This window comes from Sorex fumeus, unplaced genomic scaffold, assembly GCF_029834395.1.
Source record: "Sorex fumeus unplaced genomic scaffold, SorFum_2.1 ptg000128l, whole genome shotgun sequence".
In the NCBI taxonomy this organism is placed as follows: Eukaryota; Metazoa; Chordata; class Mammalia; order Eulipotyphla; family Soricidae; genus Sorex; species Sorex fumeus.
The window spans coordinates 17,452,468-17,469,593 of record NW_026606185.1 but is presented as its reverse complement, the minus strand read 5'-3'; the positions used below and the strand labels follow the sequence as shown (position 1 = coordinate 17,469,593).

Here is a 17,126-nt window from a genome sequence, read left to right as displayed (position 1 = left end):
CCTCACTGAAAATCCATAAGGAAAATAATTCCACCCTAATTTTACTGAAGAGAAACTGAGACTCATGGATGCAAAATAATAAATACATCAAAGATCACAAAAGTGGCAGGTGGCATACTCAGAACCCAGACTCAGTTGTCAGGTGGCAAAGGCTGCATTGAGATTTGTCTACTATGCACATTCTCCTGGTTTCCTTGAACTGTACTTTTTATTCTAGAAATCTTGTTCAGACATTGTCTTTGCATCTTACTTGCCATCTGCAATTACGTTTTGCTTCTCCAGAATGTATAGCCAATGAAGAACTCACTACCCCTACCCTCAGCATAGCCAATAAAGCTTCCTTGACTGTGGGAGGAACAGAAAGAATTCATGCTATTAAGATAAAATGGTAATTTTTGCTTAGAATCTGCATCCAATCCTGTAGACAGATCTTGCAAGGACCCATTTGAAAGTGGCAAAGTGCTTCCATTTTGTAGTCCTGACAGTCGTCCTCATGTAATTTAAGCATTTGTTAATGCTTCTTTGTGGAAAAGCTAAAAGAACATCTTAGGTGTGTGTTTGATTCGCTGACACAGAGAAAATTGTCCCCCTGAAAGCTCTTGGACAACCTGAGATTCCACCCTCTGGATGGAAAGTGCCACATTTGCAGATGCCTGTGGTTTGCCTAATTACATTTTCACAAACCCTTGGAAACATCGTGTGCTTCAGCTGCACCGTGCATGTGGTCTAATGAGGTTTCTGAACCCAACATTATGAAATTGTCGCAGGTTATTTGTCAGAAAGCACATGACATGTGAATATAGCATGTTAAAATTTAGGATTCCTGCATTTTAATGATAATTGTTCATAATTTATAAAAATGCCACATGGTTTGTTACAGGCAACAAGTATTTTCTGAGCATTTGTTTCAAATGGACCTGAGTTTCCCTGACTTGTTTTTCCTCTGGGCATCCTTGAAGGATTGAATTTGACAGGCACTACAAGCATGGTCTTTAAATTTTAGAAATAATGGTATTCTAATGAAAATGGAGATCTTGTCTTGTAATGAATTGATCAATATTGATTTCCTTTCCTTGTAGGCAAATTAACTACTGTATGCTATTATGTTTATCCTTCTCCAAATTATTCCATTCTTATCATAGTCTTTGCATTGATTCTCTTTAACTTGCATTTAATGCAAGTACAATTGTCCCATAACTATTAAGGGATTGAGAACCTCATGAGAGGATTGTTCTTACTCTTTGTTGATAGGTTATTTCTTCTTTCTTTTCTTTTTGGCTCCTTGTTTTGAAACCCTGCTGTTGTTAATTATGAGTTCTCTCCACCAACTGGAGTATCATTAGAGCACCATCTTTCCTGTCTGGGTCTAATAACACCCCTGTGGATGGTGGTTCAGGGGAGTTTCATTACCTGGAGCCATCAGCCTCACCTGATTTAGAAGTCTGTTTCTGGAACGTCTCATTCACAAGTAGGTGAAATTTGGAAACAAACTTTTCATGCTTTGTCTATAAGCCAAAATTCCTGGGTTGTATTGAATCTTCACCATTTTCAAAATCTTAAACATAGGATGCTCTAATATTTAGGATAAGAGCATTTCTTTCTCCATATTTTTTTCTACAGATATCACTTGCTTATTCAGGACTTATCTGTTCTGTCCTAGGAACAATTTTAATATACATGCCATGGCCCAAAGATAACCTTAGCTTCTAACCTGTAATTATTTGTTTGTTTATTTTATAAGAATTAATTATGTCATTAGATGTGCATTACCTGATTTTAAATGGTCAATACCATTATAATAATTTTAATATGATGTGATACATTATATCTGGCAACTAATAAGTAATCTATCATTTATTTATTTCATCATATACTTAACAAATATAGGCACTACCTTCTGAAGGTGATTTTCTTATTTTCTCTTACAAACATTATGCAATATAAAATATTTCCAGGGATGTTTGTGCATATCTTGTTAGTTCTTTATGAAAAATGTCTAGAATTGGAGAGAGTGTATCATAAAGTTAGTGTATTTTAAGTAAAATACTTTCTTTTGACCTGTTTCTGCTCCCCAGATATTTAAATTCTGTTATTTCTGTCACTTACGCTCCTTAGCTCAATTACTTGAACATTCCTGGAGCCCCCACACCCAACACAGGAGTTGTAGCATCAGGGTCTACATGCTACGCATTTTCACAGGTTTTGGTAAGCACATCATGAATCCAGTCTTGCATGATCATTAGCCCTGTTGTGTTAAAAACATATCTGGGATCTGTTTTAACCAAGACTGTAAACAACAGACATGGAACTGTTCGTCTTAAGGGAAAAAGTTGACACAGATCCCTAGAATGAAGCCAGGAAGAGCTACATGGAGAAGGAACAGGGTCCAGAAGGTAGATCTGGAAGGGAGAGAGTCAAGTCCAGTCCCTCTGATTGGACTTTTCGCAGAAGGGAATGGGATATGACAGGGCAGAAATGCTGGTTAAATAAAGTATTGGAGAAGTTGAAGTTTTTGGAGAGTGCTCTAGCTAGGAGATTGTTCCTTCATGACCATCAGGCGACTTATGGCAGGGGGAATATTGGCTTGGTATCTGAGAGTTTGATGAAGAGGACAGAGATCTTTGCTCTTCATTTGGTTGGTTTATATGGTATTTTTGTGATCATCTTTCAGGACAGTTTCTGGCTACCAGGTGGAATTAGCTGTCCCTGAGAAATTCATTCCTTCCATAATCAAGGCCTCAAATGCCAAAGCATTTTTTAAAAAAAGCAAAGCAAAGAAATGAATTGAGTCATTACACTTGCCTGCACTGAATCTCAGCTAAAAACGTTTGAGTCTAGTGCTCTATATCTCCTTGTGATTGCAGGCTCTTCTAGAAATAGGTATTGAATTGAACTGGATTAGAATGTATCAACCTGAATCTGAATCACAGCTCCTGCTCACAGGTTTCTAAATAGCTGGTGCTTTGGGTTAACTTATAGGAATACCCAGTGGAGTCTCCTGATTCCCAGAGCAGCTTCTAAATGAACCTGTATCCACTAAAACAACAAAGACTATCTTACCACTGACACTACCTCCTGTGTTAGTTTGCCCAACATTAGGCATTCAAGAAGCTGAATTATCCAATCCCCAAAGAGACCTTTAAAGACAAATTTCCTAAGGAGAGACTGACTTCTTAGCAAGATGAATCAGTTGGGAATTTTAAGTATCCATACATCTATATTTGTATTGAACCAAAAATTCTAATCATAAAGTAAATGGTTTTTTTTTAGGAAAAGAAAAAATTGTTGTTTTTAAAACCACAATCCCTGTTACTTTTCTTTTATTGAAAAATCTAAAATTTGACCAAAAAGAAATAAGCTTTCAACATTCTTTTTGTGACTGGGTTACTCCATATTATTATTTCTATTCATAGTTTACATTGCTTCTAATAGAGCTGTGATTACTGGAACAAAAAACACATAATAATCACTTGAAATCTTCTCCAGCAAATTCTCTAAATAGGTGTGCCTCTTCCTATAACCTCTCAATTATTTTCTAGGAGTTCAACTAATATTACCATTTAAAATCATGGCTATTTAAGTCCTCTACTTTAATGTTTAGTTATTTGCCAAGAATTCTCAAAACTCTTCTTAGGTACATCAATAAAAGTGCTCTTATTTGTCCCTGAGAAGCCTAGTTTTTTATGCACCCTGAAGATACAGAGGCAACTCTCCCCGCCTTCCATCCTTTAGTTCCTACCTTGCCTGACTGGTGGCAGATCCCAGAGTTCCCTGTGTAAGCATCCTGCAGTCTCTATGTCCTATCTCAGCTTGCAGGCTCTGACCTGGAAGAATCCTCAGTATCTCAGCTGCAGGGAAGCCTGGCCCTTCATTGGCTTCTCAGAACTGCACAGGTCAAGTCTCTGCCCTTTCATGGTCTGGCCACAGGTGAGTGAACCTTACAGGCAGCAGCAGCTGGGGTCCCTTGGTAGAGCTCCATTCATTGAGTCACTGTTGTCACACTCACGCCAGGCCATCATAGCGGTTCACTGTATAGCCCACATAGATATTTTTCTCTTTCTGGGACCCTCTAAATTCATTACTTGTTATGTTTCAGCACTGCAAACCAAGTTCTGGACTGAAGCCATCTCCACAGCTCCCCTCCCACTGCCTATAAATCAGGACACAGAAGGAACTGCAGAGACCCATTTTTAAGCAGTCTCTTGAAGTTCTGTTTGATGCAGCAATGTCCCTGTCAGAGATCAGTTTCTCTTGTCCCTTTGTACATAGGTGAATAATTCTGCAGCACCAGCCCTGAGAAAGCATTTCTTTCTTCTGGTCGCTGCCAATATTCCTGCAGATTGTTTGTGTTTTTTCCAGAGCTGCCACCGCACAATGGGTCTCGGCAGGCCTGGCTCTCTGCTCCTTTGATGTCCTTGTGAGTATAGATTCTTGTCTATTTCAGCTGAGTTCTCTCTAAAGCCATTTTTCCCCTACAGTGTTAAACTCTGAACTCTCACCAGCATGTTGCCATTTCATTTTGCTTCAGCCAGACCCCAAATACTAGAGCTCTCCCAACTGTGTCTTAGAAATCAGAAAGATAAATACAAGTTTAAAAACACTTTTCTGGAGTGAAATTTAGATCTTTGCAAGGTAAGTTTTTTTTTAATTGAATCATCTTGAGATAGAGCATTACAAAATTGTTCATGATTGCATTTCAGTCATACAATGTTTCAAAACCTGTTTCTTCACCTGTGTAATTTCCCAGCATCAGTGTCCCCACTTTCCTTCCCACCCCTTCAAGCCACCCTCCACTCCATCCTGCTTCTATAGCAAGCATCTCTCTTCTCTCTCTCTTTCTCATTTTAGGCATTATGATTTGTGATACACATGCTGAAAGGCTATCATCTATATTCCTTTATCTGCTTTCAACACTCAGTTCTTGTCCAGAGTGATCCTTTCCAACTAGTATTGTCATAATGGACCCTCCTCTGTCTTAACTACCCTCCATCTCCCACACCATTGACCAACCATTAACCAGTCCCCTTAGCCTGTTTTCCCTGGTCTTGGAAATTAGTTTCATACTGGGTTTTATTTTTACATCTCACAAATGAATACCATCATTCTATAACTGTGCCTTTCCCTCTGACTCATTTCACTCAGCATGACACTCTCCAACTCCATCCATTTATAAGCAAATTTCATGACCTCATTTTTCCTAACAGTTGTGTAGTATTCCATTGTGTAGATGTACCATAGTTTCTTTATCTATCTCTCTCTTCTTGGGCATTCAGCTTGTTTCAAGCTTCTGGGTATTGTGAATAGTGCTGTAATGAACATAGAAGTGCAGATGGATAGAGTTCATACCCAATTCAATCAGCTTAATCAATGGTTGAATGAACAGCAGTGCTCCTACATTATAAAAAAATATAAAAAAAGAAATGCAGATGGTGTTTCTGTTGTGTGGTTTTTTTTTGTACCCCCAAGGTATATTCCCAGAAGTGGTATTGCTGGGTCAAATGGGAGCTTAATTTCTAGCTTTTTGAGTAATGTCCGTATTGTTTTCCAAAAATGGCTGGACCAGTCAGCATTCCCACCAGCAATGCATGCGTGTCCTTTTCTCCCCACATTCATGCCAGCACTGGTTGTTCCTGTTCATTTGAATGTGTGCCAGTCCCTATGGCATAAGATGACATCTTATTGTTTTTTTATTTGCATCTCCCTGATGATTAGTGATGAAGAGAATTTTTTTTCATGTACTTTTGGCCATTCAAATTTCTTCTTTGAGGAAGTTTCTGTTCATTTCTTCTCCCCATTTTTGATGAAGTTAGATTTTTTTCTTGTACTAGTGTCTTGTATATATTTGATATTAATCAAATCAGATAGGTCTTGGGTGAATAGTTTTTTCCAATTCCATGGGCTTTGTATCTTGGTCATTATTTCTTTTGAGGTGCAGAAGCTTCTTAGTTTAATGTAGTCCCATTTGTTTATCTTTGCTTCTACTTGCTTGGTCAATGGTGTTTCATCTTTTATTAAATAGCTGAATTTATAAAAAATTTTTAATTAAAAAGCTAAAGATACCTTTAGCTTTAATATTGTGGAGGGTTTTGCCTACATTTTGTTCTATGTATGTTATAGATTTAGGTCTAATGTTGAGATCTTTAATCCATTTTGATCTGACTTCTGTGCATGATGTTAGGTAGAGGTCAGATTCATTTTTTTTACATGTGACTGTTCAGTTTTCCCAGCACCACTTGTTAAAGAGATTTTCCTTGCTCAACTTAACATTTTTTACTCCTTTATCAAGGATTAGGTGATTGTATATTTTAGGATCTGTGCCAGGATATACAACTCAATTCCATTGGTCTGCAGATCTCTGTTTATTCCAATATAATGTTGTTTTAATTACTACCACTTTGTAGTAGAGTTTGAAGTTGGAGAAGGTGATGCTTACCATCTTCTTTTTTCCCGAGAATTGCTTTAATATTCATGGGGGTTTATTGTTCCACATGAATTTCAGGAGTGTTTGATCAATTTCTTTGAAAAATGTCATGGGTACACCTATAGGGACATTGAACCTGTATAATGCTTTGTGGGATATTGCCATTTTGATGGTGTTAATTCTCCCAATCTGTGAGCAGAGGTCCGTGTTTACATTTCCTCATGTCCTCTTTTATTTTTTAAAGAGTGTTTTCTAGTTTTCTTTGTGCGGGTCCTTTATCTCTTTGTTAAGGTGATTCCAAGGTACTTGATTTTCTGTGTTATAATTGTGAATAAGACTTTTTAAAATATCACTTTCTTCTCTTTAATTATTTGCATGTAGGAAAGTCATAGACTTTCGGGTATTGATTTTGTAACCTGCCACTGTACTATATAAATCTATTTTTTCTAAGAGCTTTTTGGTAGAGGGTTTGAGGTTCTCTAAGTATACTATCATGTAATCTGCAAATAGTGATAGCTTGATTTCTTATTTTCTTATCTGATGCCCTTAATACCTTTTTCTTCCTTAACAGCTACCACAAGTAATTGCAGTACTATTTTGAATAGATGTGGTGAGAGTGAGCAACCTTGTCTTGTTCCCGATCTTTGAGGGAAAGCTTTTAGATTTTCCCCCATTGAAAATGATGCTTGTTGTGGGCTTGTGATAGATGGCTTTGACTATACTGAAGAAAGTTCCTTCAAATACCATTTTGTTAAGACTTTTTATCATGAAGGGTGCTGAATCTTGTCAAAAGCTTTCTCTGCATCTAATGATATGTCACTTGATCACATGACATTCCGTTGCTCATCAATTTGCTCAAGCGGCCGCCAGTACTGTCTCCATTCGTCCCTGTCGCATGCTAGTGTAGCCCAATGGCATCTGCTCATTCTAGAAAAATGAAGAGCCTCAAACCAATCGTTCAGGGTCTTGATAAAGAAGTCTGACCATCTCATAGGTGGGCAGCCATGCAGTCTTTTGATATCCCATGGAATCCAGTTGGTACCAGCTCTAGTCCAGCAGTCATCTCCAAATCTCGTTATGTGTCTAGCCCATCTGATTTTCGATGCCTTGGCAAACAAGAGAGCATCCCTGGTTCTTGATTGTAAAGGGAGGTCGGAACTCCGGATTCTTTCTCTCATTTGAGTGAAGCGTGGTACTCCAAGCAAAGCTCTTTCAATTCCTCTTTGGGAGACCCGAATAGCGTTCTCATCCTGCTTTAATAGGGCCCTGGTCTCTGAGTCGTATGTTAATGCAGGAAGAACAGTGGAATTGAAGAGATGAGTCCAGAGCTGAAGGTTCTTTGTCCTCTTAGCTATTTCTTCGATGCTCTTGAAAGTGTTCTAAGCTGCTCTCTTCCTCCTGTATAACTCAGGTGACAGGTCATTCGTCATGTTGACTTCTCGACCTAGGTACACATAACTGTTGCATTCGGAGATGGTCGTTCCATTGAGAGCAAATGAAATGTCAGGAATGTGACTGTTTCTCATGAACATTGTCTTTGTGAGACTCAGCTATATCCAACCTTTCCACACTCATGGTCGAAGTCAGCCAGCATTTGTGCCACTTGACTAATGTTTGGTGTTATTAAAACAATGTCATCAGCAAAGCAGAGGTGGTGAAGTTGCCGACCATCTATCTTCACTCCCATTCCTTCCCATTCCAGTCGTCGCATGACATTCTTGAGGGTGGCACTGAAGAGTTTGAAATGGTATCATCCTGCTGAACCCCTCTCTTGACATGGATGATCACTTCTTTGTAGAATGGTGAGATCCTGGTAGTGAATCCATAATACAGCTCACGAAGGATCCTGATGTATTGAGTTTGAATGCCTTGATTGGCTAGGGTTTCGATGACCACTTCCATCTCAACAGAATCAAAGGCCTTCTTTAAATCAATGAACGTTAGACGGAGCGGCATCTTGAACTCCCGAGAAACCTCAATGAGCTTGGTTATCATGTGGATATGGTCGATGGTGCTGAATCCTTTGTGGAACCGTGCTTGCTCACATGGTTGTCCTTCATCTAGTGGTCTGCCAATCCTATTCAGGATCACTCGAGTGAACAGCTTGTAGATGATAGACAACAGGCAGATCAGGCAATAGTTGCCAATGTCGTGGATGTCTCCCTTTTTGTACAGTAGTACAGTCCCACTGGTTTTCCACTGGGATGGAAACTCGCATTCAGACAAGTAGCGTGTGAAGAGCCGACGCAGTGTATTGATGAGTACTGACAGCAGGTCTCTTCTCCATTGCTCTTCTGGAAGATGTTATAGATCCATTAGGACATTGGAGGGCAATAATCTTGGTCTTGTAGTTGGCGAAGGACAGCAGGCATTGCAAATGCTTTTCCTGTCTTCTGCCACATCTACCAGCAGTGTTGCTCTTCTCTCTTTGAGGTCTTCCTTTATCGCTTCTCTGCACTGCTAATGATATATATCATATGTTTTTTGACTTTTCTTTTGTTTATATGGTGCATTATGTTTATTGGCTTGTGAATTTTAAATAATTTTGCATCCCAGGAATGAATCCTACTTGGTCATTCATTGTGTATGATCTTTTTAATAAGTCATTCGATTCTATTTACTAGGATATTGTTGAGGATCTTTGCATCTGTGTTTATCAGGGAAATTGGTTTGAAAAACTTTTGTGTGTGTGTGTGTGTAGTCTGTCTGCTTTGGGTCTCAGGCTGATACTTCCCTCATAAAATCTCTTGGAAAGGGGGTATGGTGCCGCCAGAAAGTCAATCTGTACCCGTGAAGAGAGTGCATTAGCAGCCTGATGGCACCTTCAGACTTCCAGATATCCCAAAATTTCTGCTGTGCCTTTGGCCAGACCCCAAAAACTTGTGACAAAGTTTGCCAAGATAGTAAATGACCAAAAGTTAGGTCTGTGGGAGACACACCCACAAACCACCTCTGGCTCAGCTACATAATTGGAGGCAAGGCCTCTCTAGTTCCTGATCGAACTGCTTAATGGCCATAATCCCAGAGACTCAAAGATAAATCTTGGAACCCAGAGGCTTTTGATAGGGATGTGTCCTGTCCCCGCAATGGGTTACTGGATCTGGACCACCCCAGGAGGAAAAGGGTGTTGTCCCTCCATCTGTTTCCCCTTGGCAGCTCAGTGACCGCCATTCTCCAGAGGCCATTGGACAGTCAGGTTTTGGCCCGCAGTGATGAGACACACGGAGTGGGGATGGAGCCAGTCCTTTCCTCTGGCTCAAAGGAGACCCCAAGTCACTGCCCACAAACGGCATCTCTGGCTCCTGATCAAGCTGCTTAACGACCATGATCCCAGAGACCCAGAAGAAACAAATCTCGGAACCCAGCGGCTTTTGGCAGAAATGTGTCCAGACCCTGCAGTAGGTTACCAGCGTTGGGACACCCCAGGTGGAAATAGATTTCATGCCTTGGCCTGTTCCCCCTGGCAGCTCAGTGGCCACCATCATCCAGAGGCCATTGGACAGTCAAGTTTGGACCCTCAGTGACGAGACACACAGGGCCTCATGAAATGGGGGTAGAGCTGGCCCTTTCCTTCCCACCCCTATGAGACCCTGAGTCACCGCCCATGAATGGTCTCTCTAGTTCCTGACCAAGCTGCTAAATGACCATGATCCAATAGACTCAGAAACTAATCTCGGAACCCAGCAGCTTTTGGCAGAAATACATCCAGTCCCCACAGTAGGTTACTGGCACTATGCCACCCCAGGGGGGAAAGGGTGCTGTCCCTCCACCTGCTGCCCCTTAGCGGCTCGGGGGTCGCCATCCTCCAGAGGTCATTGGATGGTCAGGCTTGGGCCCATGGGGCCTCACGGGATGGGTGTGGAGCCGGCCTTTTCCTCCCCATTCCAACGAGAGCTCCCGATTTTCCACCCACAAATGGCCTCTCTGGCTCCTGATCAAGCTGCTTAACGGCCATGATCCAAGAGACTCAGAAACAAATCTGTGAATGCAGCATGTTTTGGCAGAAATCCCTCCAGATATAATTGTTAAAATTTTGGAATTCCAAAACCATGCAGCCACTACTGCGGCCATGTGACATCATATGTTATTCATAACCAGCAATAAAAAATAGATTGTCTATGGTTGCCTTTTTGGCAGATCTGAGTGTTGGGGTAAAATCCCAAATAATAATGGTGGGTCTGTTGTCGAAATATTGAATGTAATCAAAGTAGAGAGAGAATAATGTGGAAATCATCTGCCCCACAAGTAGAAGGAGGGTGTGGGATGGGGGTATACTGGGGTTTTTGATGGTGGAAAATGGACACTGGTGAAAGGATGGGTGTTTCATTGTATGGCCAAGACTTAAACTCAAAAGCTTTGTAACTGCTCTTACAGTGATTCAATAAAAAAGAGAAAAAAAAGAAAGGTGGAGTTCATGCCCAATTCAATCACCCAATCAATGGCTGAATAAATAGCAATAGTCTTACATAAAAAAAGAACTCTTGGGATTGCTTCTGTTTCTTTAGTCTCCTGGAAAAGCTTGAAAAGGATTGGCAATAGGTCCTCTTTATTGTTGTCGTTTTGTTTGTTTGTTTGCTTTTACTTTTTGGGTCACACCCGGTGTTGCACAGGGGTTACTGCTGGCTCCTACACTCAGGAATTACTCCTGGAAGTGCTCAGGGGACCATATGGGATGCTGGGAACCAAACCTGGGTTGGCGGCATGCAAGGCAAACGGCTTATCTGCTGTGCTATAGCTCCAGTCCCAATAGGTCCTCTTTAAAGGTTTGAAAGGATTCACTAGTGAATCCATCTGGGCCTGACCTTTCTCTTTTGGGAAGACTTTTAATTACCATTTCAATTTCCTCCATGGTGATAGGTCTATTCAGGTATTCCAAATCTTGATTCAGTCTTGGGAGGCTATAATAATTCAGGAATTTATCTATTTCATCAAAGTTTTCTTGTTTTGTGCTGTAAAGATTTTCAAAGTAATCTCTGATGATCCTGTGGATTTCCGCACTTTCTGTTGTGATGTCCCACTTTACATTTTGAATATGGCTTATTAGGTTTCTCTCTCTGTGTTTCTTTCTGAGTCTCACTAATGGTTTATTGATCTTGTTCATCATTTCAAAGAACCAGTTCTTGGTTTTGTTGTATTTTGAAATTCCAGCTCATTGATTTCTGCTCTAAATACCATTATTTCCTTCTTCCTGCCTTATTTGGGCTCCTTTTCTTGGTCATTTCCCAAGATCTTAAGCTATGAGGTTAAGTTATTGATGTGGGGCATTTCTTCTTTCCTAATGAATGCTTCCAGAGCTATAAGCTTTCCTCTTAATACTGCTTTAGCTATGTTCCACAAGTTCTGGTAGCTCATGTCCTTATTCTCATTTGTTTTCAGGAATCTTTAGATTTCCTCTTTGATTTCCTCTTTAACCCACTGGTTGTTCAGTAGTGAACTGCTTAAATTCCAGATGTTTTATTTGATTATTCATTTCTGTGTGATTTATGTAGGGTAACATTGATATGTCCCCTCTCCTCTACTGCAAGGTGTTTAGGTTTACTGAGTAACACCCATCAAAATGCTCCCAAGTCACTCCCATTCTGTGTTTATCTGTAACTTTTTCTTGTGATCTGCTTCCCCAACCAGTCATTCACCTAATCAGACTATGTTAACTTGTAAGGCCAGATTTTTCTAAGGACACTGGACTTGTATTCGTAAGTAAAATATTGCCTTTCTCTTCTTCTTATATACTTTGCATGATTACTTCAGAGTTATGTCTTTTTTGTATGGACACAGGAAGATAGTAAATGCTGGACTTTTGTAACTTGGGAGTTAATTGACTCTGAATAATATTCACTCCTGGGCATCTGTTTTCTCAACTTAAACCTCAGTTAGCCTTAGTTCCTAGCACCCCAAAAGCAGAGTCCCTATGAGGGACTGGATGGACTCAGAGCAAGCTGTGAGCTACCCTGGCATCTAACTGAGCCAGGTTAAGCACCATAATACATAACTATAAGGTAAGAGCATGGTCATGGACAAATTCTGTCATGATCCAAAAAGTAACAACTGGATTAGGATCCTGCTAGGGTTAGGAAAGACTAATCTTGCCTGAACACTGTAGTCTGAGATCTATGGCTATATGTCCCAGGTAAGCCATCCTTTACGCTTAATGCATCTCTTACTGTGTACATACAAAATAAATATTATTATTTGCATGGTTTATTTAACAATGTCCTTTTTGCATAGACACAGGAAGACGGCTCATGCTATGCTTTTTTAACATGGGAGTTAATTGACTCCAAAATACTATTTTTTCCTGGGCATCCATATTTGCTTGACTTAAGCCTCATTTGCCCTTAGTTCCTAGCAATCTAAGAATAGGGTCCCAATGACTGCCTGGATGAACCCGGAGCAAGCTGTGAGCTACCTTGGCATCAAAATGAACCAGGCCAAGCACCATGGTACTTGACTATAAGTTAAAAGCACGGTCATGGATAAACTCTGTCATGGCCCAAAAGAAGTAACTGAATGAGGACCCTTCTGGGGTTAGGAAAGACTAAACTTGCCTGAGGCCTGTGGTCTGGAATATATAGCAAGATGTCCCCAGAAAGAGCCAAACTTTAAGCGTGATATCTCTTACTGTGTTCATACAAAATGACATTGCTAGAAATATTATAAGAAATAAAGTTCACTATATTCTATCACTATTTTCAGGCATGGAGGGTTTCATCTGATATGTCTGCCATGAATCTTAGGAATGATCCATTATAAGCTATTTCCTTCTTTGAACTTGCTGCTTTCAGTATTCTATCTCTATCTATGAATTTCATCATTCTGATATGGATGTGTCTTGGGGTATTCTTATTTGTTTTTTTCTAGCTGGTACCCTTGGGGCCTCCTGGTTTGGGTGTATGCATTCTTCACCTCCAATGATATCCTTAACATTTGCTTCTTCATCGGAGTTTTCTTACTGCCCTTCTGGTACTCCAATAATTCTTATGTTGTTCCTCTTGGCATTGTCCCAATTTTCTCTTGTCATCTGTTGGTTTATTTTGAGGGTCTTTTCCATATTCTGCTGTAGTCTGGAGGTTCTCCGTACCTCATCTTGTAACTCACTGATTCTGTCCTCAGCAGCTGCTATTCTGCGGTTGAGGCTTTTCAGTGATCTTTTCATTTCACTCACCATGATTTTCAGGTCTGTCATTTCTGCTTGTATTTTCATTTGCATTTTCATCAATTCTGCTCTCATATCCATTTATTGGCGGTGCTTTCCATGTTTTTTTTTTGAACTCCTTATGCATCCTTAACAATTCCATTCTATGGGAAAGGATATTCACCAAATACACATCCGACAAGGGGTTGAAATCAAGGATATACAAAATACTGGTTGAACTCCACAAGAAAAAAACATCCAACCCTATCAGAAAATGGGACGACGAAATGAACAGAACCTTCATCAAAGATGAAATCCGAATGGCTAAAAGACACATGAGAAAATGCTCTACATCATTAATCATCAGGGAGATGCAAATCAAAACAACAATGACTCACACCACAGAGACTGGCCCACATCCCAAAGAACAAAAGCAACCGGTGCTGGTGCGGATGTAGAGAGAAAGGGACCCTCCTTCACTGCTGGTGGGAATGTCGACTGGTTCAGCCCTTCTGGAGAACAGTATGGACAATTCTCAAAAAGCTAGAAATTGAGCTCCCATTTGACCCAGCAATTCCACTCCTGGGAATATACCCCGGAGAGGCAAAAAATTTATAGTCGAAGCGACATCTACAGTTGTCTGTTCATTGCAGCACTGTTTACAATAGCTAGAATCTGAAAAAAACCTGAGAGCCCAAGAACAGATGGCTGGTTAAAGAAGCTTTGGTACATCTACACAATGGAATACTATGTAGCTGTCAGAAAGGATGAAGTCATGAAATTTACATACAAGTGGTACTACATGGAAAGTATCATGCTAAGTGAAATGAGTCAGAAAGAGAGGGATAGACATAGAAAGATTGCATTCATCTAGGGAACATAAAGTAACAAAATAGGAGACTAACACCCAAGAATAGCCGAGATAAGTACCAGGCGGATTACTCCATGGCTTTGAGGACAGCCGCACACGTTAGGGGAAAAGGCAGTTCAGATAGAGAAGGGAGCACCAAATAAAGGGTGTTGGGAGGTTTCTCTCAGGATGGGAAATGTGTGATGAGAGTAGACTAATAGTCCGAACAAGATTGCCACTCAATGTCTCTTTTGCAAACCACAGCACTCAAAAGGAGAGAGATAACGGAGGGGAATGCCCTGCCACAGTGGTAGGGGGTGGTAGTGGTAGTGGTAGAGGGGATGGGGGGTGGGAGGGATACTGGGACTTGTGGTGGTGGAGAATGGGCACTGGTGGAGGGATGGGTATTTGATCATTGCATAACTGAAACCCAAGCATAAAAATTTGTCAGTCTACAACTGTAACCTGAAACCTCATGGTGTTTCACTAATAAAAATTTTTTTTAAAAATTCCATTCTAAATTCCTTATCATAGAGATTATATAGCTTTTTGATTCTCATTGGTCACTGAGACTGGTGGGTTTCTGCATTGATTTACCATCATGATCTTTCCCTTTAGAGTTGTTAACTGTGTGTTTTTGTGTGGTTAAGATCAGGTTAAGATGTATGTATAGGATGAGTAATAGAGTGAAGAAATGTGCGACCATGGAGCAAAGGTGCCCTTCAGGGCAGTCATGATTGGGGATGTACCTGGGAGATGACACTAAGAGTGACCTCAAACATTGGTTCTCATGCTTGCCCTGAAGTCCTAAAGCTGCCACCCCTTCATTCCTTCTCTCTCAATCACAAATTCAGTTTCAACTTGTATTTGGGCTTAGAATGAGAGTTAATACCTCTAGATTCAACTACAGAAAACGGTATCAAAAGAGTCCCAAATAGACCATTATTTAGACCCACTCCTAAACAGCATAGTGAGAACATTTAGCAGGACTTTCCTCAATTATAAAATATAAAATGTTTTCACTCATGCCTTAAGGAAAGAAGTCAGAGCAGAATCACATCTTTCTAATGTGAGAGTCTTTCTCTCTTTCTCTCTTTTCTGTTCCCTTGATGGTTGGCTCTGTAGCACAATATTAGCTGCTTGCTCTATAATAAAAAATGTTCCACGTGGATTTCTGTTATAAACAGGTCATCAATCTCCCACATAGGTGAAAGAGTGTGAGCTCCCACATCTATAGCAGACTTGTTTCTCTGTCTCCCTGGAAAGCCTCTTTGTGCCCAGAGAAATCTCTGTTGCTCATCTGCAGCATGTGTGAGAGCACACGCATATGGAAACAGAATGCATCTTTGCCAAGTACGAATTAGCTAAGTGTGACTCAGGGGCAGGCAGGAGAGAAAAATGTTCTGGGCAGTGATTTTCTTTCTTGATTTTTCCTTTTCTATGGTTTGGGAGAAAGAGTAAGCAAAAACGGGATGTCAGGGAAAGTCTTCTTTTCTTGGGATTTAGTTTTTGTGAGCAATACAGACTAATTTGTTATTTGTTTTCCAGTAAATGGAAGCCAAAAGCTGGGACATGAGACATTTTTTTGCAGCTGTCTTTGGAAAGGTGAAATTCTTCAGTGCCCCTTGGCCTGTCATTAGCATCTTCAAGGTTTTCAGCTTTATTATTCAACCAGCTTGGTTCATTAACCCTTTTGATGTGAAATTTTTCTACTTTAAACTGTCTTTTAAAAAAACTCTCTATATGTCATATTCTAGTTTCAACATACTGAGGATGTATTCTAGGCAATGAATTCGGGGCATGGATTTTGTATTTTTTTTTGAAAAAAAAAGTATATCAACAACAACAAAACACCAAGGCAATTTTTTCCTGATCTCCATTACAATAGCACATTATCCTGTATTATTTTCTTTTTCTAGATATAATGATAACAGTAAAGACATTGGGAATGCTGAGCCCCATCCTTTGGGGGGGTTGGTTTAAATTGTTTTCAGATTCAGTCAATGATTAATATTTCAGTAATTAGATGACAATGATAAGGAATATTTTGCCAGATGAACAGCATGTGATTAAATAAACGTAGTTTCTAGAGACAAGTTGGTTAAGCACATTGTTTCTTGCTTGAGAAACCATGATCTTTCACATTCTCTAGCCTGACACATATTCTGGGTGCACTTTTTGTGACATGGGCTCCCACCTGAGCTTGGAAACCCACAGTCACTGCAAATAGTGAAAGATTTGCCTGACTGAGTACTAAGACTCATCAGGATGCTGAATACAGGGACTTCAGGCATGATCTATGCACAGTTTACAGCCAGAATGAATAAGTCTCCAAATGTCCAGCAGCAGGCTAGGATAGACTGTGAGTTATCAACTCTCATCTCCCTTTCATGTTCCCTGATTTGGTCTAAAATTGGAATGGTATAAAGACAAAGGAGGGAAACAAAAAGAGCATGTCTAATAATTGGATCGTATTTTGACAAGTTAATTCTCCACAGGTATCTGGGCTGCCAGTTGAGCTCCTACCTGGCTTCATTTCACAAAGCATTCTTAAGAACTCCTCACCAGGATGATCATTTTAAAAGACAAAATAGAGTGTCATCTTGTATCAGAAAAAGGAAATAGCTGTCTCTCAAAACTGCTTTCTATATGGACAAAAAAAGCTGCACCTAGTGTTTGAAGGACCCAAGAGGATTAGGAAATTAATAACTTGTTATCCATAC

General features: G+C 40.1%; 1 pseudogene; it reads right to left on the bottom strand.

Moving 5' to 3' along the window:
* LOC130045502 (60S ribosomal protein L36a-like) overlaps positions 1-13,586 on the bottom strand; it is an 82,169-nt pseudogene extending 68,583 nt beyond the window's left edge.
* Between the last annotated feature and the right edge of the window lie 3,540 nt (positions 13,587-17,126).